General features: G+C 41.3%; 2 protein-coding genes across 13 annotated transcripts in view; one reads left to right on the top strand and one right to left on the bottom strand.

The window, feature by feature from the left end:
- Positions 1-24557, top strand: part of UNC5C (unc-5 netrin receptor C) — a 457616-nt gene that overhangs the window by 134728 nt on the left and 298331 nt on the right. The gene's annotated exons all lie outside the window — the stretch shown is intronic.
- Positions 16568-24557, bottom strand: part of LOC146343729 (uncharacterized) — a 226568-nt gene continuing 218578 nt past the window's right edge. For 8 of the 12 annotated variants that reach the window (XR_014792011.1, XR_014791993.1, XR_014791987.1 and 5 more), the window contains one exon: positions 16568-18534. The gene's annotated coding sequence lies outside the window, so the exon portion shown is untranslated. The remainder of the gene's footprint in view (positions 18535-24557) is intronic. The other 4 variants (XR_014791992.1, XR_014791983.1, XR_014792003.1 and 1 more) reach the window with 4 other exon arrangements.

The following is a 24557-nucleotide window of genomic DNA, read 5'->3' as shown; positions in this document are numbered from 1 at the left end:
ACATTGCACACACACACACAGCTATTTTGTGCCCCTAACATCCCCCCAAATGCTGCCGCTGTTGATTGCCACTGAATTTGTGTGATGCAATGGCAGCAGTGGCAAAAAAAGATGTATTTCCCCTTTAAAATAAGGTGTGCGGTGATCATGTGCCTTATTTTAATGACAAATCATGCTCTTCTGGGTCTTCTCCAAAGCGAAATGGTAGATAACTGCTTATTATTTGCACATATTAATACCTTAAAATTTACACACAATATGCATTTGTTCTATTATATAATGCTGAGGAATACACATTCTATAGTAGGTTATGTCCTGGGGAAATATTCAAGCAAGCTACTCTTCTCTGTGCATTCTTTTTTCCTTATATACATTTTTATTGTGTTTCCCCTTGTGCATTCTGAGGTAGTTCAGTTTTGTGAGACTTGCCCTTCTACATCAGGGGTAGGCAACCTGGTACCTTTTAGTCAGTTTGTACTAGAACTCGCAGCAGCCCTAGCCAGCATGGCCAATGGTTGGGAATTATGGGAATTGTAGCCCAAAACATGTGCTCAGTGCCAGATAGCTTACCGCTGTTTAACATAAGGGAGTACCTAACGTTTATGTGAACCCAGCCTGAATTTCCTATTCCATATTTGGCTTTCTCTGTTTTATGATATGAAGGGTAAAGACACCAGACTTTTATTTCTTGAAGAAAAGCCATGATCTTATAAAGTATATCCAGTCTGTGGCAGCTATTTTAGGTTCTTTGGAAGCAAAAAGATGCCCCCTCACAAGATTCAAAGATGCCCAGATTCTTCCTTAATTTTCTATGCAATATTTAAACTTGCTATGACCTTTTCATAAACTCTTCCTTTACTTGCTCCTTTTTGTTTTTAGCTTCATTCTCTACTGAAAAAGAGACAGAATGAGAAATGGGGAAAATGCAACAGAAAGTCTATGGCTGATATTTCAGAATGAAACAGAACAAAATTTCCGTTTGACCCTGCTACCACAGCTGCTAAAATATTAACAGCATTAAATGCAGGTGAATCAGAAATGTGTGTGAGGGCCAAAGATTCCTCCAGGCTGTTTTCTTCTAGCTTGCTTGTTCCCTCCTCCTCCAATTGCCAGGAAAGTGGAATCTCATCTACCTCTCTCGCCCAAATGAAGAGTGACAGGGGTGACGAGGATCGTGGGTATTGCCACAGCATTTCTTTGATAGCAGAAGCTGTCTGTCTGATAAGATTTAGCAGGCAATATGGGTTTTTCAGGAAATACAAAGCTACCTTTGAAAAGTACAGAGGAACTCCAGGGAGAAATGTTTATGCAGTCTCTGGCTGGTACATTCATTCCTCTAGATCTCTCTTATTTTTGTAAAATATCTATAATTAATGCTCTCATTCATTCTTATAGATGTCCGTAAAAACAAGAAAGGCTCCTCCTGTGCAAGCACCGGGTCATTACTGACCCCTAGAGGGACGCCGCTTGTGCTGGCATTTTTGTGGCAGACTATAGCGGGGTGGTTTGCCATTGCCTTCCCCAGTCGTGACTACCTTTCCCCCCAGCAAGCTGGGTACTCATTTTATCGACCTCGGAAGGATGGAAGGCTGAGTCGACCTGAGCCGGCTACCTGGGACCCAGCTTCCGCTGGGAAGTACCACTAAGGGAATGTTTCTTAGTGATCCTGGTAGTTATAAAGATATCTGAGAAAAAAGAGCAGCTCTTTCTTAACTGGTTGTGAAGATGTCATTGATGAACCAAAGAAACATAATGGCCTCAAATTGCCTTCTGTTATAGGTCTACTCACTTTCTGCTAAGCTTCCATTCATGCAGCAGCAAAGGACATGTGGATATTGCAGCCTTGTAAAGAAGCTCCCAAATGTTACTGGGCTGCAGCTATTTGTACTACCCTGCTGAGGACTGGCAGAGGAGTGATGGAGAGCTGCATTTCTATACTAAGCTTGGTGGAAGGGGCTTCCCATCTGAGGCAGCCCGTTTGATTTCTATGTTTGGTGCAGAGGAGGGATGAAGCACTACATGCCTGCTCTGTCATCCTGTTTATTAGCCTGTATGGAATTATTGACTACCTTTGTCTTCCAGGCTAGTGCTTAAATAAAAGGCTGGGATATTGAGATATTGAATTCAAAAGAACATGCATTTGGTGTACTCGTTTTTGCAGAGGGCATCTCTACGCTAGCCTAAAATCCTGCATTTAAAACGGGGCTTTTTGGTTCCGTTTTAAATGCAGGATCACAGCTGACTCCTTTTACATGTGCTTCCTTTCCCCCCCTCCTTCTCCCCATATCTGAGTCTTCCATTATCTTTCATTGATCTCGCTCCTCTTCTTGCCATTTTAACTCTTTTCATGGAGGAAACTGAAGCTGAACACAAGGGGGTAATTTGACAGCTCATTATCTGTGATCTATTTAAAAATGGAACAAAGGGCATTTAGTGCAGGAGACGCCCTGGAGGGTCACGGCAGTGTCACAGCATCATGTAAAGAACCCACAAACTTCTGTGAAGGAGCAAGCTGAATTGCAGGATAAAAGCTCCATGTGAAGGAGCCCAGAGAATTTATGTGTTTTGGGGGGAGGGTTGTTTTTTCCTGTTTTTAAAGCTAAACCTAGTTCCTTGAGCCTAGTTTTTTACATAAGATGAAAAAAGTTAACCCAAAGTCTTTAGGCCTTTTTTGCTTTTTTACCTACTCCAGATGTGCTTCCCAGTATCTTTCGACTTTACTCCTTTATTATAGTGATTACCTAAGTGCCTGGCAAATATTAGGAAAGGCTGAAATTAGCTTAGAAAAAAGCTGGCTGATTAGGGGAGGGCCATGATACAGTGCTCCTGGCACTACCAATCAAGTAGCTATTGTGCAGCAATTCCATCTTTTTTTTTTCCTTTAATAGATTTTCTTCTATTAAAGAAAAAAAGAAGACAGAAGGAGTGGTGGGAAAACACAGGAGGGTTACGAATGGAAGATGTAATCTGACACACACACACCCTCCATAAAATTCCATGAATGAGATAGGGTAATTGCACAATAAAGCCTCATCTAGAAGCATCCCAGGTCTGGTGAAAAGGCTGGATTGTATTTGTATCCCAGAGGGGAATGTGTGCATCCCAGAGAGGAAGCTGTTGTAAATTGGCTGGCATTGTTGGTCATGAGTTCAGATGGAACGTCAAAATGAACAAAACTATTCTTCACTATCTGCACACACTATCTACATACCCTGTGAACAAATTTAATGTCTGAGTAACTGCTTCGTCTCCCAGTGCCCTTGAAAAAAATAACTTGCATCATTACAAATTCATAGAAATTATTATTTTTTTTGCAAGAAGGCTGTCACATTCAGAATTAGTAGTGCTTGTTGAAATGCAGCAGCAGTAATCCAACCTAGTGAACTTTTAAAATTGTAATTCTTCAAGGAACTAATTGCACCCACCTGAAAAACCTGGATCAAGTATAGCAATTTGACTTGCTAAAATTATATCTTGCAGCGTATGAACCATGGAACATATTTATCATTCGAACTTTGACAGTCATTACATTTCAGTACTGCACGTTAATGGAGAGGTGGACTTGAAGAGAGAAAAGTAAACTGTACTGCTTTGCTTCTCAGTATAGTAACTGTCAGACTTTTCTATAAGGCTGCTTACAAGTAGCATAAGTGGAGAATACATTAAACTTTATGTATGCAGTGCAGGAACAGCCCCTCTGCCACTGGACGATATTATAATAAAACAGGCCTCACCCCCGCTGAGAAAAGTTTCTGATCATGTGCCTTGCATCTTCCCATAGTTGAGCTGGCTGCCTCTACTAAAAGGAAACTACTGAAAAAGAGTCACTGTTATATTCCTGCCAAACAGCTGATCAAAGAGATTGTGGATTAATTTGACAAAGGTACATGCACACACAGTTAGACGGGGCCCCTATATCATTAAGCCAGGTGGTAACCGGAGGTGTGTGTTACAGTAGTTTGCCAACTCTAGCTGGTATCAATGCTAACCAAGTATGTAGTACATGGCCTGCTTCAACACAAATCCAGAGTTTGCCACATTATGCCCTGACAAATCTTTGAAAAATGAGTTGTACAAGAATATGGGGAGTTGCAATCATTTTTTTGAACTAATCCTAAAAAGGCTGGTCTGAAACTTGGAAATCCAATAGATTTCCAAACCCTGGGTACTAATTTGTTGTGCTTGTGCACTCGCAGGAGCAACCGCTTGTGCAGTAGGGCTTTTGCACTGCTAAAAGTAACACTGAAATTAGCAGAAATGCTCCTTTCCAGACTGGGACAGGTCAGTGGAGCTTTCAGAAAAGAGCTTCGCTGACCTGTCCTGATCTGGAAATGATTGTTTCTGGGGTAATTTTTAATGGTGCGAAAACCCCATTGCATGAGCAGCCACTCTTGCAAGTACAATAGAACTAGTGAAAGTGGAGTGGCCCTGTTGGATAATTCCCCCTAAGTCTAACTCCCCCGTAAGTCTAACTCCCCCCAAAAATCCATGTACAAATAGGCATTGTGAGCAAACTCTGATCCAATGGAGGCACTGAAAAGAACAATATTTTATTTATTTACTTATTTACGTATTACATTTCTGTACTGCCCATTAGCCAAAGGTATCTCATTTTTTATATTTGGGGGCAGAACAATGAAACAGCAAAACAGATTCTTACAGAGCATGCTTTATCTTGCCTGAGAAAATTGTTGGAAATGGTATTCTGCAGTGAGGCGGGGTCAAAGGTAGACAAGTCATTTTCAGGGAGCACATATCCCCTTAGTGACCTGATCAGATAGCAGATGGAAGAGCATGAAAGATGAATGCTTCAGGCTTCAACAACTCACATGCTTCTATATTGCTTTCCATAAGTAGCACAGTGATGCACAAGTTCTGTGGGCAAGCCTAGGCAGAGGGCCAGAGAACTGATTTTCTGTTTGTGTAAGCAATCACTTAGAAGAAATACAAAAAGCATTTTAATTTTTAAATTGTTGTTTTTCCTTTCCCATTACATGGTAACGGATGCCTGACAGCTTTGATTAATAGTTTTGCAGGGGGTGCTTTTTTGTCTTGTTATAAAGGTTTAATTTGCAAGCATTATATCACCAGAATGAAATGGAACAGGTAACAAAAGTACAACAAGGGAGGGAGATGGTTTTTACAGAAGCAATTTGAAAATACTGCTTCAGGGTAAACATTTTAGCCTGTCCCCAAATTGAACACACAAATGAAAGGAAGTAACATTGTGGCATGTATGTTTCCAATATATTTATTTCATCATTTCAGCAATGCCACACATCCTGCACCTTAAGATAATAGCACTTGTGTTGTGTTATACTATTTCATTTAGTGCTGCTATTTTTTGTCTTCACATACTTGGTGAAACAGCAGTGTTAAGTAGCAAGTTGAGAATATTCCCTGTCCCACTGTAATGTTATCTTTCCTGATTTGTGAAGAACTTGCATTTGAGATACCTGTGGAAGAGAGAACAAATCCAAAACGATGGAGAGATGTTATCTCTCCCACTCCACCCCCCCCCTCTCTCACACACACACACTTTTCCCTGAAGAACAGTGTGAAATTTCTAGTCCTCAGCTTTAACACATAAAATATTAACAGCCAATTTTCAGCTGCACCTCTGTCACTTCCATTATCATTCTACACGTCCAGGGTGATAATGGACCTGGTAAATTGAAGCCTTGTTTCCATTCCAGACCCACTAGGGTTTTCACCTGGGGGACAGTTCTGCTCTAGGAGTGGTAGCCCCAGCTAAACGTTAATGGCATCAGAGAACAGCAGCAGACATGACAGAAGGCATATTGTACTGGGGAATAAAACCAAATGGCCTACACAATTCCTTCCTTTGAATTTGACTTCAGATGTCACAGGTTCTTAGGATCCAATTTTGTGTAAAGAGACAGCAAAGGGATTAGATACCTGTTGAGTGTTCCTCAATAATTTGTGGAGTGGGAGATCCCCACTCTGTTTTAACTCTGAGGAAAACCATTTATGGGGGAGAAAAAATATTTCATTTCAGAATCAATAAAGAAATAAGCCTTTCCCTCTTAAAATGCATTCACATGTAATCTTCAAGATCCAGGAACTATGGCTGACTGCATAGAAAATAACCCAAATCGTTTTCCTTTGGCCGCACCCTACCTGAATTTGCCTTGTGGTTCAGTTTCCTTCATGGCAGTAAACGTTACTGAGAGCAATGATTTTTTAATTAGGATGTGACAGCAGAATGGACCACTGTGCAGGCGCTGAGAGAGCTGGAGCTGGCACTCAGCATGTCAGCTGAGTTCAAGGGCAGAACTCAAAGTCAGCCACATGAAAAGCTAGTTAGACAGAGATATATTCATTCACACTTCAGGGAATTCCATAGGTTTCCAGCTTTGCTTGAGGAATTGGCAAAGAAAGTGGCAAAATGTTGTTATTCTGTGCCTTTCCACCCTGTTACTTCGTGTCTTACAGGGAAAATGAAGCAAAAGCACACACAAAAATTACCTCATCTTAATTTAGGCTTACAGTTTGCCATATGTACCCCTATGAAGGACTGAGTTTCCTGTTCCTTTAAAGTACGTACTGGGAAATAAGTTGAATTTACTTAAATGGGAGTTACTTCCAAGTTATGTATTTTAAAATCACAGTCTCATCCAAACAGTATGGCTTTTTTTTACAGACCCAGTTCAGTCCCTTTTTACATGTGCAAGAGATTATACATATACAATGGGGCTTTATATTATTTTTCTAAATAGTAGTTCCACAGCAGGAGAGCTTTGGAGAACAGGTTCCAATTGTGTGTGCACTTTGGTGTCTGGGACAAGAAAACAAAACCCACACTTCTGCATGCAAATTCTCCCTCTCCCTGCTTTTCTGGGTCAGGGCTAGAGTATTTTACTGTATATTATGCACTGATAGGACTAAATAAATGTTCATCAGAAGTAGTAGCAGCAGTACTAATGAAGCAGTGATTCCAAAGTCATAATAAAAAGTGAACAGAGATGTGAACTTTTGTGCAGCTTGATAGGGTAATTCTGCTGGTTTCCACGAATGCTATATCCTGTTTTCTACATGCATTATAAATTATGTTTAGATCATACCTAACCATTTAATATTTTCTATGCTGGAATGGGGTGGGGGATGAATACTTGATTAAATTAACAGTGGGGGCATAATTAAACCTGTGGATCCAATTTAAACTGAATAAATCCATTAAGGGAGGATGGGTCATGCTCATGGACTGTAACATCTCTGACTACCAAAAAGTAGAAGAGACATAACAGGTTTGGTGGTAGCTTTAGATGGACCTCCTTTAGTTAGCTGTCAGAGTAAAGCAAGCTAGAAAGACCTGGAATTGGCAGTGATTGCCACAGTTTTTCCAAGAGCTGATAGAATACCATTGCAGTGTTTCTGCTGGCCCTGTGCAGATCAGAGATCTGTACATATGTGCAGATATGAATGGGATCACAGAAAAGATGTGATAATTCGAAGGGCTGCAGCTTGGACAAAAACACATAGGCTCTATCCAGCTAACAATTACCCAATTTAAAGTCACATTAGTTTAGATAGGAAGTCTATTAACAGCCACTAGTCATGATGGTTATATATTACTTCCAGTATCAAATAGATTATGCCTCTATATGCTAGTTGCTGGGGAACATGAGTTGGAGGCTACTACCACGTTTTTGTCCTGCTTGTGGGCATCCCTTGGGCATCTGGTGGAAAACAGAATGCTGTACTAGATTTGGTATGATCCAGCATGGTTCTTTGTATGTTCTGATGTTACATGTGAGGTTTAATTTCTGCACAGCAAACCAAGAGGAAACCATGGAAGCCATGATAGCATAATTTTTGCCAGATAATATCCATAATGTTTGCCACAAGTCAATAGCATACCTTTAACCAGATTGGGTGTTTTCATTCTGTTGTGCCATGGGGACTAAAAACAAACCTGGGCTGTAACCCTGTACATTCTGTATACTAATTGCAAACTCATTCTGTCCATATGGATCCTTATGATGCCAAAATAGCACTGCCTATGCACTAGAGAGCTTTATCAGTCATCTTGGGAAAACGCTACAGTTTCCAGAATTATCCTCCCCAAACCCTTTAAAAAAGCAATTGAGGGGGAAAGCCTCTTCTAAAATAAGTGAGGACAGAGAATGCTCAGTAGCCACAGCATGGTGGCCTTTGATAGGAAAAATATAGAACCTGGGGGAGTGGGAATGGAAATAATAGTTATAGAAAAATACATGGCTATTTGGCTAGAATCCTGAACAGGAGCACTCCAAACTACATTTTGTCAGTGGAGGCTGGTTGCTCCTATTTCAATGGAGTGGTGAATCCACTCTGGGTTTCAGTCAGAAGCAGTCAAAACTCTAAAGGATCTGTCTAGGGTGCTGAACTCATTTTGAGGATAGAGCTCAGCACTTTGGATAGCTCCTTTAGAGTTCTGACTGGTTCTGAATGATACCCAGAGCTGATTCACTCCCCCACTGAAATAGGAGCCACCAGCCTTCACTGCATTTTGTTGAAGGTCCCACTTGCAGTTATGTTTCTGAGGATCATTGGTTTTAATCGGACTGGTGTGAAGGTAACAGTGTGCATGCTTGCAGCCTTAGCATGAAAAGGATACAAATGGGCTATGATATCTTCTCTGGGTGGTAAGATTTCAGGAAAGTTGTGTTGGTACCTAACATTGGGGGTTGGACTTGGTGGCCTTGTAGGCCTCTTCCAACCCTACTATTCTATGACACTATTCTATGATTAGGATGTATCCAGTGTTATTCTAATGCAAGTCCCATTCATTACAATTGACAAGTAGGACTAATATTGGCTACAACCCACTGTACCTGAGTTGATAAATTTTGCTAGGTCCCTAGAAGCACCATTCTTAACCCTTATGACCCTGGAAAAGAACAGTGTGCCAGAAGACTTATAGCATGTCCACTAAACAAATCCCCTTCATGTGTTCAGACCTGTGATTCTTGATCTAATGTTATTGACTCAAGGATGGTGATTGGTGACAAGGACTGTGGTTCTCCTTCTCCATCTCCCAGCTTAACGGAACATTTCAGTGGCTTGCACATGCAGAATACATTTTGTAAAATAAGTGCTGTATATGCTGATTTGCTTAATTGAATAATTTATTTGAGATATCTAACTTGTGGGGTTTCAGTGCAGAGGGGGTTACCCTTTCCTTGTTTAGCATGTATTGTATCTTGCCCTGCTTTATCTTGACAAATGATGGAGGAGATGCTGATATCAGGGTTAGCTGTATATCAGTAATGGACTCGGCCAGTCCCATAGGGTTGTTTTGTGCACCACCCTAATATCTTTTGATGATGGCCTTGTAGGCCCCTTCCAACCCTACTATATTCTATGATTCTATGAAGGGCAGTTTTAAAATCTTTTAATGGGTGTAATTAATACATAGCTCTTCCTAACTTGTCCATTCTTTTTCAGTATCCATAGTTCCAGTTTTCTGAAGTACCCTTATTTTTGTAGTTGGCTGTAGGGGTGTGAGAAGGTCACTTTTCGAAGGGGGTGATTTGCGGTGACGGGGAGGCGCTCCGCACCTCCCCCTGAAATCCTAACCCGGCCGGCTCTGCTCTGCGGCAACTCCACAGAGCCACCAGCTGGGTGCATTCGCAGGCGTACGGAGCCTGTGGACGCAAATGGCGGCGGCTAAGGTGGCCGCCATTTGCTTCCCTGCAGAGGCCGTGATAGGCTACATAAATATTTACGTAGCCTAGTAAGTATTTACTTAGCCTATCACGGCAAAAATGGGGAAGTGAATGGTGACTGCAGATGCGGCCGCCATTCGCAAAGCAGCGCGAACGGCACCAGGTAAGTGTTCCATTTTGCTTGCCTTTCGCAGGGTGGTGGGGCGGGGGGCTTCGTTCCACCATGGATTTTGGGAGGCTGAATGCACTGGCATTCAACCTCACTGAGATCCATGGCAGAATTCTCTGACATCCCTAGTTGGCTGCAACTCCAGTTAGATCATGGTGCTAGAAATTCCAGTTGAAAGACAAACCTGTGTGCTCCTTCTCTACAGTGTAGAATCTAAACAATGAGTTTCAGTTTCAGTGCCCAAGATGCAATATTGCCACCTGGTGGTTTTTAACATATTCTAGATGGCTAATTAACCATGTTTGGAAGTCATATGCTAAAAGTTCTAATAAAAGTAAGAGTCAAGATTTCTCACCTCTAAAATGGTAGTCCTATTGCAAGATTCTATAAGGAGTTTGCATCACACTAGATTTATGTCTTGCATTTTGCATATATGTTAGATAAAAGAAATATATTTTGCTTTATTGTACTACTTAAAGTTAGCAAATATAACTGAAATAATGTCACAAACAAGACTACCAGATGGCAAATTACTTTGTCTAACACGGCTTATTTAGTTGTCATACCAAGACTACTTTGTGGATGTTCCATTTATATCTCAATGTGCAGAATTCCAGCTGTTCTGTGGATTGCATGACTCTTTCTGATTATCATGTCATACTTTACAGCTTTGACTAAGATGGGAAATGTTTAGGAAACTGGAGACTTGGTTTCCCTTTGACAGAACCGTACAACACAAATTAGTTCTTCATAGGCCTATGTTTCTGTATTCAGCTATTCCTAAAAAGGAGCAAAACAGATGACCTCAAAAGGAAAATAACAACAGAAATTCTGCACAGTTCACTTCAGAAATAAAATGCCTTAGGTGGGCTTTCAAATTGCAAGAAAGGGAATGTATTATTTTAAAAAATGGGTTGTAAATTAGTTTTTCTCCTGTAAAATGGGATTAAGATGAAAAGTATAATGGCTCCATCATAGTTTAGAAACTAGGGTTTTCCCTTTATGATTGGGACACTTTTTCAGGTGTATTTTATGCCTCTAGCTGTCAGGTTCCTTCAAGTGATTTCAAAGGCAGATGAATTTCAATAAGATGTATATTGAAAGTATATTGATACTGGTACCAGAACATAGGACCCACTGTGAGATTAGGAAGCCATTTCCCAGAAATCTTAGGCATATTTGATAAGATACTGTGATATTATCGGAGACTTCGCTCAAATCAGTGACCACCAGAAATGCGTAAGTGATCCCAGAAACACTCATATTATATATATAGCTCAAACCTTTGTATATATAGTTGAAAAGGTAAGTGTCCCTGAGTTCATTGGGGCTCACCACTATGTAAGTGTGCAGAGAATTGTAGCTGTAATCTGTCATCAAATCTATCACCAAAATCACATGAAGGGTTTTTTTTAAAAAAGACAAGAAAAAAAAGACAATGCATTTCAGCAATTTAAGAAGAAGATTAATATTTAGAAGGTAAGGCAAACAACCTTGAGACACTTAGCAGTTGTTAACTGTCGGTTGTTTAACTTATGTTTAACCTATAGTGTCTGGGTTCAGACTTCACATAACACCCTCCAATAGGCCCAATCAGAAGCTGAATATGCAAAATGGCTGCGGAACACACCTGGCATGCACATTGGCAAATTGTAGGCTAATTAACCATTTGTGTCTGTAACGTGCAAACAGGCCCTCGGTGAAGTTGTCTTTCTGAAAGCTTGGAGAAGTGACAGTGAAGTAAATTGAGCTCTTTAGTATGGTGCTGTTAGGATTCCTGTATGTCATGTAACTGCAGTCTGCTTTATAAATAGTCCAATGTTGAGGTCATGGAACTTGTCTAGGCTGATTGAGACATGTGTGAAGTAGGTTTCCTTCACCCTGCCATGGCCCTTTTTGCCTGTACAAGATTCATAACTGGGAGAGCAGATCTTCCAATTTCCTTGACAGTATGCCATTTTGAGAAATGATTTAACCTTCCTGCATAAAGAAGCTTTTCCTTGTAAATATTCAGTATTCTTCTTTTTCCTTTTGATGACAGAATCTCTGTGCTCATTCGCCCATTTCTCCTCCTCCTCCTCCTCCTCCTCCTCCTCCTCCTCCTCCTCATGTACATCTTAAGTGTGGCTTGATTATTTATCTATAATAGTGTACAGTTCCTGATGAAGAACATGCTGGCTAACAGCCTGTTTACTGAGAGGGTGTGAAGGATGGAAATGGGACTTGGCTTGACATGAGAACATTTAGCTCTGACTGATGTGCATCATGTAGAGTTATTTGTCTTGTTTTGTGGGAAATGCATAATGGAACCTTACTTATTTGTAGTGCTTTAGGGGTGATGGTGTATTATTGAATAGTTTTCCATTGGGGGGAGAGGGAATGTTAAAAGAAAAATGTTGGTAGCTTCAGTAGAGTAGCTCAGTCTGACACACTTCATGTAAGCCACTGTTTCTTCAAATAATTAAACCAGGATTCACTCAGGTAAGGAAAGATTAAGAGCTACTCCGAAAAATTCTTACACTGACATGCAAATGCATATTAATCATCATGCATGTGGATTTCTCAGTGACTGGGTTCACACGATCACTGCAGCCTACCATGGCTTATTTAGGCCATGGTGGGTTGTGGTGGTATCAGCAACCAATTTGAATATTCGACCCCCAAGGGGCTTGCTATGGTTTGTTGTGTCATCCGAACCTGGGCAGTAGGGATTGTTTGAGGGTTAAACAACCTTCAAACAATGCTACAACAGACCAGGGATTATTTGAGGGTCATTTAACACTCAAACAATCCATGCCACCCAGGTTCGGAGAATGCAACAGGCCATGGCAACACCCTGCTGGGGAATGAATATTCAAAATAGCTGCTGGCCACTAACGATGGCTTAGTTCATGTGATCGTGTGAACCGTCCCACTGTATGAATACATCTGGCTTCTCAATGGGTTTGCACACAATAAAAAAGCTACATGTGAAATTTATTTGACTTAAGACATTTCTACTCCACCTCTCCAGTCATTCAAGGTGACTTGCAAAAGTTAAACACATAATCATTTGCTACACAAATTTGAAACTGCTAACTAGAACAACTGCATCCTAGAAACCAAGTTAAAATACAAACAATACCACAAATATGCAGGCTTAATTCAGGCATAGTTTATGAAGTAAACATATGTAAGTTTAATCAGAGTTTGGTGTGGTATTTGAACTGGTGAACCATGGTCTGATTTGGCTGGCAAATTAGAATTGGTTGTTTTAGGTGGATTTGAAGGTACAGTTTACACCAACTTTGATTTGGTGTGTTGTCTGAATTGACACACCATACTTACAGAGATTCAGGCTTAGCACCAGCACCTGACATAAAAGTGCAAATGCTTGGGCTCATTTTGCCTGGCAGGGCCCACTGGAGCTGGCAACTACCTGACCATCACCCCATCAGGATCCACTAAGCATTGCTGTTGCCATTGAGGTTCATGAATGCCAGTCAACACCTTCCCCTGGACATGCTTACCCAGTGAGCAGTTGGATGGTGGGTGCATGCTACTTTAGTTTCCCCAAACTGCAATGTCTGATGGGCCAGATCAGCACCAGTGCAGGCATTGGTAGCATACAGACCTTGTGCCATAGACACAAAACTACTGATCAGACAGAATTCTGCGTTCTAAGCGATAGCTCAAACTATGATTCCAAACTATGGTTTACACAAACCATTGTTTGGTGTGATATCTGAACTGGGCCACAGCAGCAGCCAGACTGAGTATTATACACTAAAAGCTTATTTAACACAAACAAATCATGCTGAGCCCAATCTTTAACATAGATCCATAACCTCAGGTCTACTGCTCCTTTCCCCATGGTGGTCTTATGGTATCTTACACCAAAGAGCAGATCAATAAACTTCCAGCTGAGATGTATTACCAAAAATAGTTACCCTCTTTACAAAATTTAAAACGCAATAGGACAACTACATCTATCCTGCAGTTCTCCCTATTTTGGGTGTTGTTAGTTGTTCCAGATAAATCACTGTCCTTATTTTTCTCCTTTTTTTTTCCCTTTGGGGGATGTCCTGTTAAAAGTTTGCAAGTTTGTGTGAGCTATTTGTCATGCATATGAACATGAAGGCACCATACAGTGCACAGCTGGGCATTTCACATCATGCAGACATTGAGGTATATGATAGCATGTTCTCAGTCAAGCGTGTTCATCTAAAATATATTTAACCCAAAGAACAAACTCCGATGTGCTACCATAGAGTAAATAATGGGTTATTATAACGTAAATAACTTCTCCCTACAACAGAGAAAATCAGCTTTCTCCAATCTGGGACCACAAATTTCCATCACCCCAACGCAGCATGAACAGTGACTGTGCTGGCTGGGGATGATGGGACTTATAGTCCAGACACACTGGAAGGCACCACTTTGGGAATGCTGAAGTGGAGTTTTTGGTAATTAGTTTGTTTGTTTGCTGCATTTTAATACCACCCAGTAGCCAAAGCTTTCTGGGTAGTGTAATGCAAGTGAATGGAGGAGACAGGGATGTATGAGAAACTCATTTCAGTTCCTTTATGACCAGAATTCAACCAGTTTGCACCTCCCAAAACCAAACACTATCTACAAAGTCCATATATTTGTGACTCTGTGGTGTGATTCTCAGAACAGAAAAAAGCATTCAGAAAATGCGTACCTTTGCAAAATGCACCCAAACTCACTTTAATCAATGGGAGAAAATGCATACATTTCAGAAATGCAAACAACCGATGTGTACATTTTGAAAGATGTGCATGACAAGATGAATGAATTTTCATGCAAAAGCGGGGGCGCAGGGGAAAGAGCTTGCAGACACAAAGCAGAATAAGCTTCCAGGTACAATTTTGAGAACCTCGACGAGTTCAGGGTGTGCTGAATCACACAAGCCTTGGGGAGAGTTATCTATGGTATGAGAACAAGGATGCTAGATTCACGTCCTTATTCTTAGCTGTTAAATGAATGAATTTGTAGTTCAAGAGTTAACCCTGCAGAGAATTCTTGAAGGTGCAGCAAGGCAGTTTTAATCTGTATTAAATTGATATTTGAGTCAGGGGGTGGGATCCCCAAGAATGATTAAGAGATCTTTTGTCATTCTCCATAGCAAATGTCCATAATATTTGTGTGTGTCTTTTCTTAAACAATAGAGAACAGAGCAAGGCCCGGCTGAAAAGACAGATCTGACTTTTCTGGTAGTGCTGACAGAGGAACTGCTGAGTTGTTGTCTGGTAAAGGCAGGAGCAGGGGGCAATACTTTTTCTTCCCCTACAACAAAGCTGCTTTGTTTTCGTTTCCAGTAACTGAATGAAATCTGCACAGATTATTAATGGAGCCAGGAGCGCAAGTGAGCTAGCATTTACCCACAGCTCTGCCATTATCTTAAACACTCAAATAAACTAAGGCTAAATTGCAGAATTAATCAGACTAAAGTCCTAGGCCCTGATAAGGATCCTGCCACTCCATTTTTATTTATTTTGAGCTCAGAAAACAGTTTAGTGGCATTATTCAGGATATGCCAATTGTTTCCAATGCGGTATCCTTAGGCCTTCCTTTAGATCTTATCATCACGACTGAGTTAGTGTGACAGAACAGCATTCCAGTGATTATATCCACCTTTATCAACATCTTTGTTAAATGAAGTGGGACAGGAAAGCTAATTATACCTCTCCTGTAGACGATGGTTTCATATTGCCTGGTCCACTGATTTACAAAAGAAATCTGTACTGTCTGCTATGTCAGCACTCAGTATATGGTGTTTTAAACAGCCATGTTAGTTCCTTGTTGCAAAATTCAGTGTGGCTTTTGCCTTTTGAGCAGGTTTTGATCTTTTTAAGACACTACAGTCTTGAAGATGGTGGGAACTGATTGGTGAAGAATCTACACATTATTATCCCGTGTCCCTTGAGTGTTGGTGCTTCTGGCTCTGAATGATTGAAATATAAAGTAGATACAGTGAAATATGTTTATCAGAGCAGGGTTTTGTCAGTGCTATAAATTTCAAGACTAAGAATGGAGAATTTCATTCAGTTTGCATTTTAATATGAACCAACCTAATTTGCACTTCCTGTACTAAAACAATAACAGGAACACAATTACCTTTCTGTTTTCGCACTCCTCCAAATTTTGTGATGCAGTTTTGTGATCGAAAAATGTGTACAAAAATGTGCATGTTAGGGGAAAATGTGTACAAAATGTGTACGTTGGGGAAAACTACAAAAATGTGCGTGTTAGGGGAAATGTGTACAAAAATGTGTGCATTAGGGGAAATGCGTACAAGTTTTGTGCTGCTTTTTTTTAGCCCATTAGACTTGGGGGGAAATTGCAAACTTTGCAGGGCCTGGCTCAGCGGTAGAGCACATACTTCACATGCGAGAAGGTCTCAGGTTCAATCTCTGATATCTCCAGCAAAATTCCTGCCTGAAACCTTGGACAGCAGCTGCCAGGCAATGTAGACAACACTGGCCTAGATAGACCAATGGTTTGACTTGGTAAAAGGCAGCTTTCTATGTTCCTATGTTGTGCTTGTAAAAATGTGAATCGTATAGAAAGTGAATCAGAGATATTCGTCCGTCACTACTTGAGACGAACATATGGGCTATTATTTTCAGTCGTAGTTGCTAAGTACTTCATTAATTATGTCTATCTCTTTTCTAAGCAGAAGTTTAATAATCTTTTTTTTTTTTTTACTTTTCTCTTATTTATTACATTTATATCCCATCTTTCTTTTATGGAGCTCAAGGTGCCAGTGTTCCGTCCAGACAGTGACCAGACCAGACCTACTGAATTTCAGCACAGCTGCTATATCGCAGGGGTAGGCAACTTGTGTCCCTCTAGATGTTTCTGCCTACAACTCCTATCAGCCCTAGCCAGCATAGCTAAATAATGAGGGATTGAGGGATTTATAGGCCAAAACGCCTGGAAGGCTACAAATTGCCTGCCCCCGCTGTATCGTGTACCTTCAACCCATGCTCTGGGATACCTTCTCTCAATACTTCTCATGTCTGTTTCATTTTTACATTCTATATAGAATGACTGTACAGAGCTGTACAACTTCGCTCCTGCCCTCAGTCCATCTATTTGGTATGGATGCAGAAATTGTGTGCATAGAGCCCCAGCGCCAAAGTCTGCCTTCCCCATTCAGTGGAAAGTGCCTAGAATCATAAGTTTGGAAGGGGCCATTTAGGTTATCATGTCCAACCCATTGCTCAGTGCAGGAATCCAGTTTAAAGCATCCCTGACAGATAGCTGACTAGTCTCTGCTTGAATACCTCCAGTGACAGAGAGCCCACCACCTCCCTAGACAGTTGGTTCCATTGTCTGGCTGCTCTGTCCATTAGGAAGTGTTACTTGATGTTCAACCGAAATCTGCCTTCCTGTAACTTAAGCCTGTTATTTTGTGTCCTACAGTTTTGGATGACAGAGAACAGGTTGCAGTCCTCTTCAGCGTCACAGCCCTTTAGGTACTTGAAAAGTGCTATTATATTCTCCGTCAGTCTTCTCAAGGCTTAACATACTCAGTTTGTTCAATCTATCCTCATAGGACTTAGTTTCTGGTCCCCTTTGTTGCCCTTCTCTGAGCTCATTGCAATTTATCTGAATCCTTCTTAAAGCGTGTTGCCTAGAACTGGACACAGTGTTTGAGGCGAGATCTGACCGGTGCAGAGTAGAGTGTAACTATTACTTTCAGTGATTTTGAAACTATACTTCTATTGAAGTATAGCCTTTCTTTGTATGCACAGATATATTCTTACCTTTCAGCTAAATTGGTTGGTCAACATGCCCAAGAATGCTATGTGTGCATCAGAACACAAGAGTAGTGGACTGGTATGAAATTTTATGGTGTACAGCTTCCATAATGCGACTGTACTTATTTTTCATTCACTTCCTATTAATCACTACTATCCTGCTTCCCTTGCAGTGTATTGACTGCCATACATTGAGGTGAAGTGAGCTGTTTGCAGCAGTTCCAAGATACATTTTTTGAGTGGTGTAAGCCTTGCACTTATCAAAAAAACGATTCCCCACTCTGAAGATCGCAGTAGTAGAATCACAATATCCTTTTGCAAGTCTTCAATCTGCTTTAAATTTAACCATCTTTTAGACAGATTAGAAACACTGGCATATTACTATTCATCCTCATGGGCTGAATTGACACCAATTGCCCAAGAACAGTCACCTGTGACAGAAAGTGGTGGTATGCCAAGTACAGTTCTAAAGCAGTAAAGGAAGTAGAGAGGGGTGGGACATGGTATGATTTTAAAAAGATGGGGTCAAGCATATAGTAGATTACTGTAATTCCAGTGAGTATGTGGCTTCTTATAGTTCATGGTAAGCAGCTAACATCATGACATTCAGCATAGTAAGACTGACCTCCTACATTTCCATGTGCCAGTTCTTGCACTAGTAACATCAGAACACACTGTGAACATCCATGTACAAATGTCATCAGTATTTGAGCACCAATAATTTAGGATGTTACGCAAATGTTTCTAGTTCACTCTTCATATCTTTTCTGAGACCATTAAGAAGCAACATGGCTACAATATAGATCCACCAGTCATTCTTTAATGTTCAGTTGTTTTTAAACTCACATTCACATCTAGGTTGATAATGAGCTGTATCTACCAGTCTCTGGCATGAGGCTATGCAGAATATCTCAGTTACATAACCCTGGAAGAAAAAGAAAGAAGTTAATAATGGAAATGCTGACAGACATTTCAGCTGCCTTAAGTACGCTGACAGGCTTAATTGAAAGTAATGATCTCATGCCTTCATGGAAACTTTTCAAAATGCAACTGCTGCTTTATATAAAAGAAAATACCAGTGAGCAAAAAGATCTCATTTGGTTTTTAGTACACTTTGAATGCATGATGCCATCCATCTGCCTGTGAAAATTTAGGGGCGTTCGTTCTCTTTTAATTTCATACAGTGTTCCATTTGACTCCAGGTGGAGGTTCTGTATGAGGAATTAGACATAAATAGAGCTCCTAACAAGTTTTTAAACAAGTTAAAAAAATATTTAGTTGCATGTGCAATAACTTGTATGTAGCATGGTTTTCTATTTTTTTTCTACAAACTCTAACCTCCCCAATACAATGCTAATGGGGTTTTGTGTCTCTTTTGCTGGATGCTGGGTTTATTGAAATTATTATTTAGTCAGTGGAAGATCATAATCTGTCTTGTACATTTGGCATCAGTGGTTCATAAAATTAATACTTTTAGGGCGCAATCCTATGCATGTTTAGACAGAAAAAAGTCCTACAGTTGCCAGCGTTCCTGAGCTACCATGGCTGGCTGGGGAATGCTGGGAGTTGTAGGATTTTTTTTTCCTGTCTAAACATGCATAGGATTGCACCCTTACAGTACCTTTTTGCCCTTTTCTTTTCTGAATCCTCCTTCCTTGATGTTATAGGTACTGGCTAATTACTGAATAATGGCTATAAGACAAAATGAAAATGTTCCTACACTAATTAGAAGAGAACAATATGTATGGAGGGGAGGGAATAAACAAACCTTCACAGTGAGTGGAGGGAGGTCAGGGGTACTAGGGACTTCTCTTTGCAGGATCCTTTCTATGAATCAGGATTAATTTCCTCTAATAATTTCATTATAAAGTTGTTTTGTCCTGCAGTATAGACTCAAATTACTAAAGCAGCATTTAGTTGTTGTTGTTGTTGTTGTTGTTGTCATTGTCGGTGTCATCATCACTGTTTTGGTCTGTTTTAACTGATCCTTCCTGCAGGGAGCTCAGGGTGGCATACATGTCTTTCCCTTCCAATGTTATCCTTTGAACCCTGTGAGGTAGGTTAGGCTGAGAGTTAGTGCCTAGTCTATGCTCATCAAGTGAGCTTCATGGCTGAGCAGGCATTTGAACATGGGTCTCTTTAGTCTTAGCCTAACACTCTAAGGGTGCAATCCTATTGTTTCCACCCTCGATGATTAAGCCTCTGAACTCAGAGGCTTATGATCATCCAGTGCAGAGTGGAAGGCACAGGGAGGCAATCTTTGCCTCGCTAGTGTCCTGCTCAGCACTTTCATTAGCTGGGCTATTTTTTCATTAGCTGGGGCATTTCAGAAGGGGACGGAAGGAGGCTGAAAAGGCCACAGGATAGCTCGTCTCCTCCCCTCCCCATCCACTGAAACACTTCCTTTCCTCATCCTCCGAGGTCGAGTTCCTGACCTCAGAGAGCACCTGGCATGGTTCTTTCCCGGCCAGCTGCGAGGAGTAGTGGAGTTGGAGCACTGTCTCTGATCTTGGATCTGGGAATCTGAAATATTCTGTGGCCCCTCAGAAGCTGTCTAAGGGTGATAGGATTGCACCCTAGTTTAGCCTTTCCTAACCTGGTGCCCTCCAGGTGTGCTGGACTGCACCTCCCATCATTCCCAGCTGACTAACCATTACACCACATTTGTTTCTAACCATCAAGGTTCATTATTTTAAAAAAATACTTTGCAATTCTTCTTTAAATAGCTTACAGTAGTTCACAATCTTGGAATTGTTGTCGATCACAAGCTGAATATGAGCCATTGTGATGTGGCTGCAAAAAAGGCAAATGCCATTTTGGGCTGCATTAATAGAAGCATAGCTTCCAAATCCCGGGAAGTACTAGTTCCCCTCTACTCAGCACTGGTTAGTCCTTATCTGGAGTACTGTGTCCAGTTCTGGGCACCACACTTGAAGAAGGATGCAGACAAACTGGAGAGGGTTCAGAGGGGGGAAACAAAGATGATCTGGGGACTGGAAACAAAGCCCTATGAAGAGAGACTGAAAGAACTGGGCATGTTTAGCCTTGAGAAGAGAAGACTGAGGGGAGATATGATAGCACTCTTCAAGTACTTGAAAGGTTGTCACAGAGAGGAAGGCCAGGATCTCTTCTCAGTCATCCCAGAGTGCAGGACACGGAATAATGAGCTCAAGTTACAGGAAGCCGGATTCCGGCTGAACATCAGGAAAAACGTCCTGACTGTTAAAGCAATACGACAATGGAACCAATTACCTAGGGGGCTCTCCCACACTGGAGGCATTCAAGACAAGGCTGGACAACCATCTGTCAGGGATGCTCTGACTTGGATTCCTGCATTGAGCAGGGGGTTAGACTCAATGGCCTTGTAGGTCCCTTCCAACCCTACTATTCTATGATTCTATGACAATGAGAGCTGCTGTAGCATACTGGCCATGAAACTGGAAATCCCAGTATCAAGTGTCACCTTTGCCATATAGCCTTAGACAGGCCACTTTCCCTCAGTCTCAGCCACATATCTGCGATATGGGGATAATAACCACACTGACCAGCACTACAGGTTTGTTGTAAGGATTGCAACAAGAGAATATGTGTAAAGTGCTTTAGGCACAATAAAGCAATATATAAATTAGTGCTGTGCCAAAAATTTTGATTCTTCCATTTTTGGCATTTCGTGGGGGATGGGGTCGAAATGAAACCTCTGGTGAAAGAGGCTGGGAGAAGTGAGAAGCTCAAATAACTTTCTCCTTGGGGAGGACAGGATTTCACCTTACCTTTTTAAGTGTAGGTGGTGGCTGAGAGGTCTTCTTTCTTTCTGTCTGTCTGTTTGTTTGTTTAACACATCCTGCACTTGCAGGAGCCCAGGATTCTTCTCCAGCCCAGCAGCTCTTTCTGAACTCCCAGGAGACCATGTGACCTCTCCCTCTCCAATAGGTGTTCAGGAAAGGCTCCAGGTCTGCATAAGCTCCTTAGCAAAGCAGGATTTTAGGGGACTGGGGATTTTAGAGCTTTAGAAAAATTCTGCTCTTCCTTGCAGCAACACAGAGCAAGCAAGATAAGTATTTTTCTAAAGCTCCAAAAGACCCATTTGTTCTTTGCAAAGAAGCTTCTGCATCCCGAGAGTTTTTCCTGAATGCCTATTGGAGAGGGAGAGGTCATGTGGTCTCATGGGAGTTCAAGAAGTGCTGCCGGGCTGGAGAAACCTGTCTGTAAAGAGTCTCATGCTGGGAGTGTTTTTCAAGTTAAAAAAAAAAAAGATCCTCCAGCCACCTCCAAAACTTTAAAAGGTATGTAGAAACCCTGTCCTCCTCCCCAAGGAGAAAATTCTTTGAAATTCTCCCCCTCCTTGTGAAAGAAGCAGAAAAAACAATGCCTCTTTTGCAGGGAGAGAAAAAAATCCCTAAAATAGGGGGCAGGATTTGGCACAGCACAGATATAAATGCTACTAAACTACATACTTCTGTGAAATGTAATGAACTCTAAAATACTGGGGGACAAAGTTTAAAAGATAAAAGAGTGATGTCACAATGACAGTTCACATAACCTTTCCATCACAAGTCTAAGCAAGTGAAAGGAAATATAGCACCCTCTGTAGTGGTACTAATCTAGAACTTGTCTTTTCTCTACGAGTGGTACTCTCAGTAGAGTAAACAGGAGGGGCCCCAATACACATTACCATCTGAAGCCCTACATACACGCGCATGCACACATACACACACACACACACACAACCATTATCTAATCTAATTGTAATGCTTATGGGGAGGAAACACCTGCTAAATATGCCATCTTGGAGTATAAATCTTTATTTCATATGAATTATACTGATTTTTCCACTGAAAACTTCAATATTTTGTGATCAGGAAGGAATTTTCCCTGATATCAGGCTGGCTTGAGAAGGCAGTCCCACCCCTCTTTGTAGCATATGGATGAGCTTGTTTGATTTTCCCATATAAGGGAAGTGTTTGGAGGTTTAAGGTTATTCAATATTCATGGAAGATAAATGTATCAATGGAGGCTAGTCATGATGGCTATATGCTGCCTCCAGTAACAGTATGCCTCTGAATACCAGTCACTGAGGAACAATAGTGGGAGAGGGCTATTACCCTGATGTCCTGATTTTGACTTCCCAGGGGCCTTTGGCTGACCACTGTAGGAAACAGGATGTTTGACTAGACAGGTCTTTGGTCTGCTACAACAGCACTCTTCTCATGAGAAGATTAGATCTTATTGAGAAGATGACCTTGTGGTACATTAGCTCTGCATTTCTATGAACTCAGTTTAATCCATTACATGAATCAATAGCCTGGAAGATAAGCAGTTCTCTGCAGTTCTCCGCTAGCTGAATGTTTTTCAAATGTTCTTCCTTTTAAGGAACACATTCCATGGTTGCCTGTGTGCCATGGCATCCCTTTCGTGTGCAGAGGCTTCTGACAAGTCCACACTTCTGCGGATAAAACTCTGTTCATGTGACAATGTAGTCAGGCCCAGGGGACCTCACTGTTTCTATACATGAAATGGGATTCTTACCAAGAACATACCACTACATCTGTACATGGCTAGGGAAGATTAATTTCTATCCCGCCCACCCTTCCATCAAGCAGCTCAGGGTAGCATACAAGGCACCTCAGTGTGGCATGCAAGGTAGAGCTGTAAGCTACCTTTCATTCTCAAAGAGAACCCAACCCTTGAGAAGTCTTAAGAAATGCTTCAGTGTTTCTTGTTGTTGTTCAGTCATTCAGTCATGTCCGACTCTTCATGACCCCATTCACCATAGCACGCCAGGCCTTCCTGTCCTGCGCACTCTCCCGGAGCGTGCTCAAGTTCATATTCATTGCATCGGTGATGCTATCTAGCCATCTCATCCTCTGCCGTCCCCTTTTCCTTTTGCCTTCAGTCTTTCCCAGCATCAGGGTCTTTTCCAGAGAGTTTTCTCTTCGCATTAGGTGGCCAAAATTTTGGCAGCTTCAGCTTATGTATCTGTCCTTCCAATGAGCACTCAGGGTTGATTTCCTTTAGGATTGACTGATCTGACCTCCTTGCAGTTCAGGGGACTCGTAAGAGTCTTCTCCAGCACCACGGTTCGAAAGCATCAATTCTTTGGCGCTCAGCCTTCCTTATAGTCCAGCTCTCACAGCCATACATTACTACTGGGAAAACCATGGCTTTGATTAGACGGACCTTTGTCGGAAGGTGATGTCTCTGCTTCTTACTATGCTGTCTAGGTTTGCCATAGCTTTCCTCCCAAGGAGCAAGCGTCTTTTAATTTCATGGCTACAGTCACCGTCTGCAGTGATCTTGGAGCCCAAGAAAGTAAAATCTGTCACTGCTTCCATTTCAGTGTTTCTTGGGGAAACTCAAAAGATTTCTCAGAACACAGTTTGAATAACAGCTGCTTTAGGTGCCCAGCGTCTGAAACTAAAATCTGTATTTCCTTATAAACACTTTGCTGACTCAACAAGAAATAACTGTGGGGAAAAGTAGGCTTCTTCTCACATAGCGGATGAAGATGTAATGCCCATCTGGATGCTTGAGTGCATCAGGAAACCAATCCGGATGCCACTAAACTGCCTTACAGTGTCTTTTGATGTGGGTGGAATGAAGATCCACATCTGGGGCCACTAGTTGCATGTGACTGGAGCTGGATAACTGCCGCAATGTTTATGTAGATCAGAAAGGTTGGAACTGCTGCTGTTGCTACTATGGCTACTACGTCTTATTCTTATTATTGAATTCTCTGTTTTTCTGGAGGAGGGAAGGGGTCAAAGATCAATGCAGCTTTCATAATAAGAATCTTGTTATTATTGGTCTTTTGAGCCACTGGAAATGCCAAATTACATACAAAGATTCCTCTCTTCCTCCTCCCCCCTTTGTCTAGTACTTAATCAAAGAGTCAGAGTTTGAGTATGTAATATTGAATAGGCTTGTTTAATAAAATACAATTAATCCATT

Source organism: Heloderma suspectum, chromosome 5 (assembly GCF_057233095.1).
Source record: "Heloderma suspectum isolate Gila_16-S chromosome 5, 16-S_ref, whole genome shotgun sequence".
Classification (NCBI taxonomy): Eukaryota; Metazoa; Chordata; class Lepidosauria; order Squamata; family Helodermatidae; genus Heloderma; species Heloderma suspectum.
The sequence above is the reverse complement of the archived record's forward strand: the minus strand, read 5'-3'. Positions and strand labels throughout refer to the sequence as shown.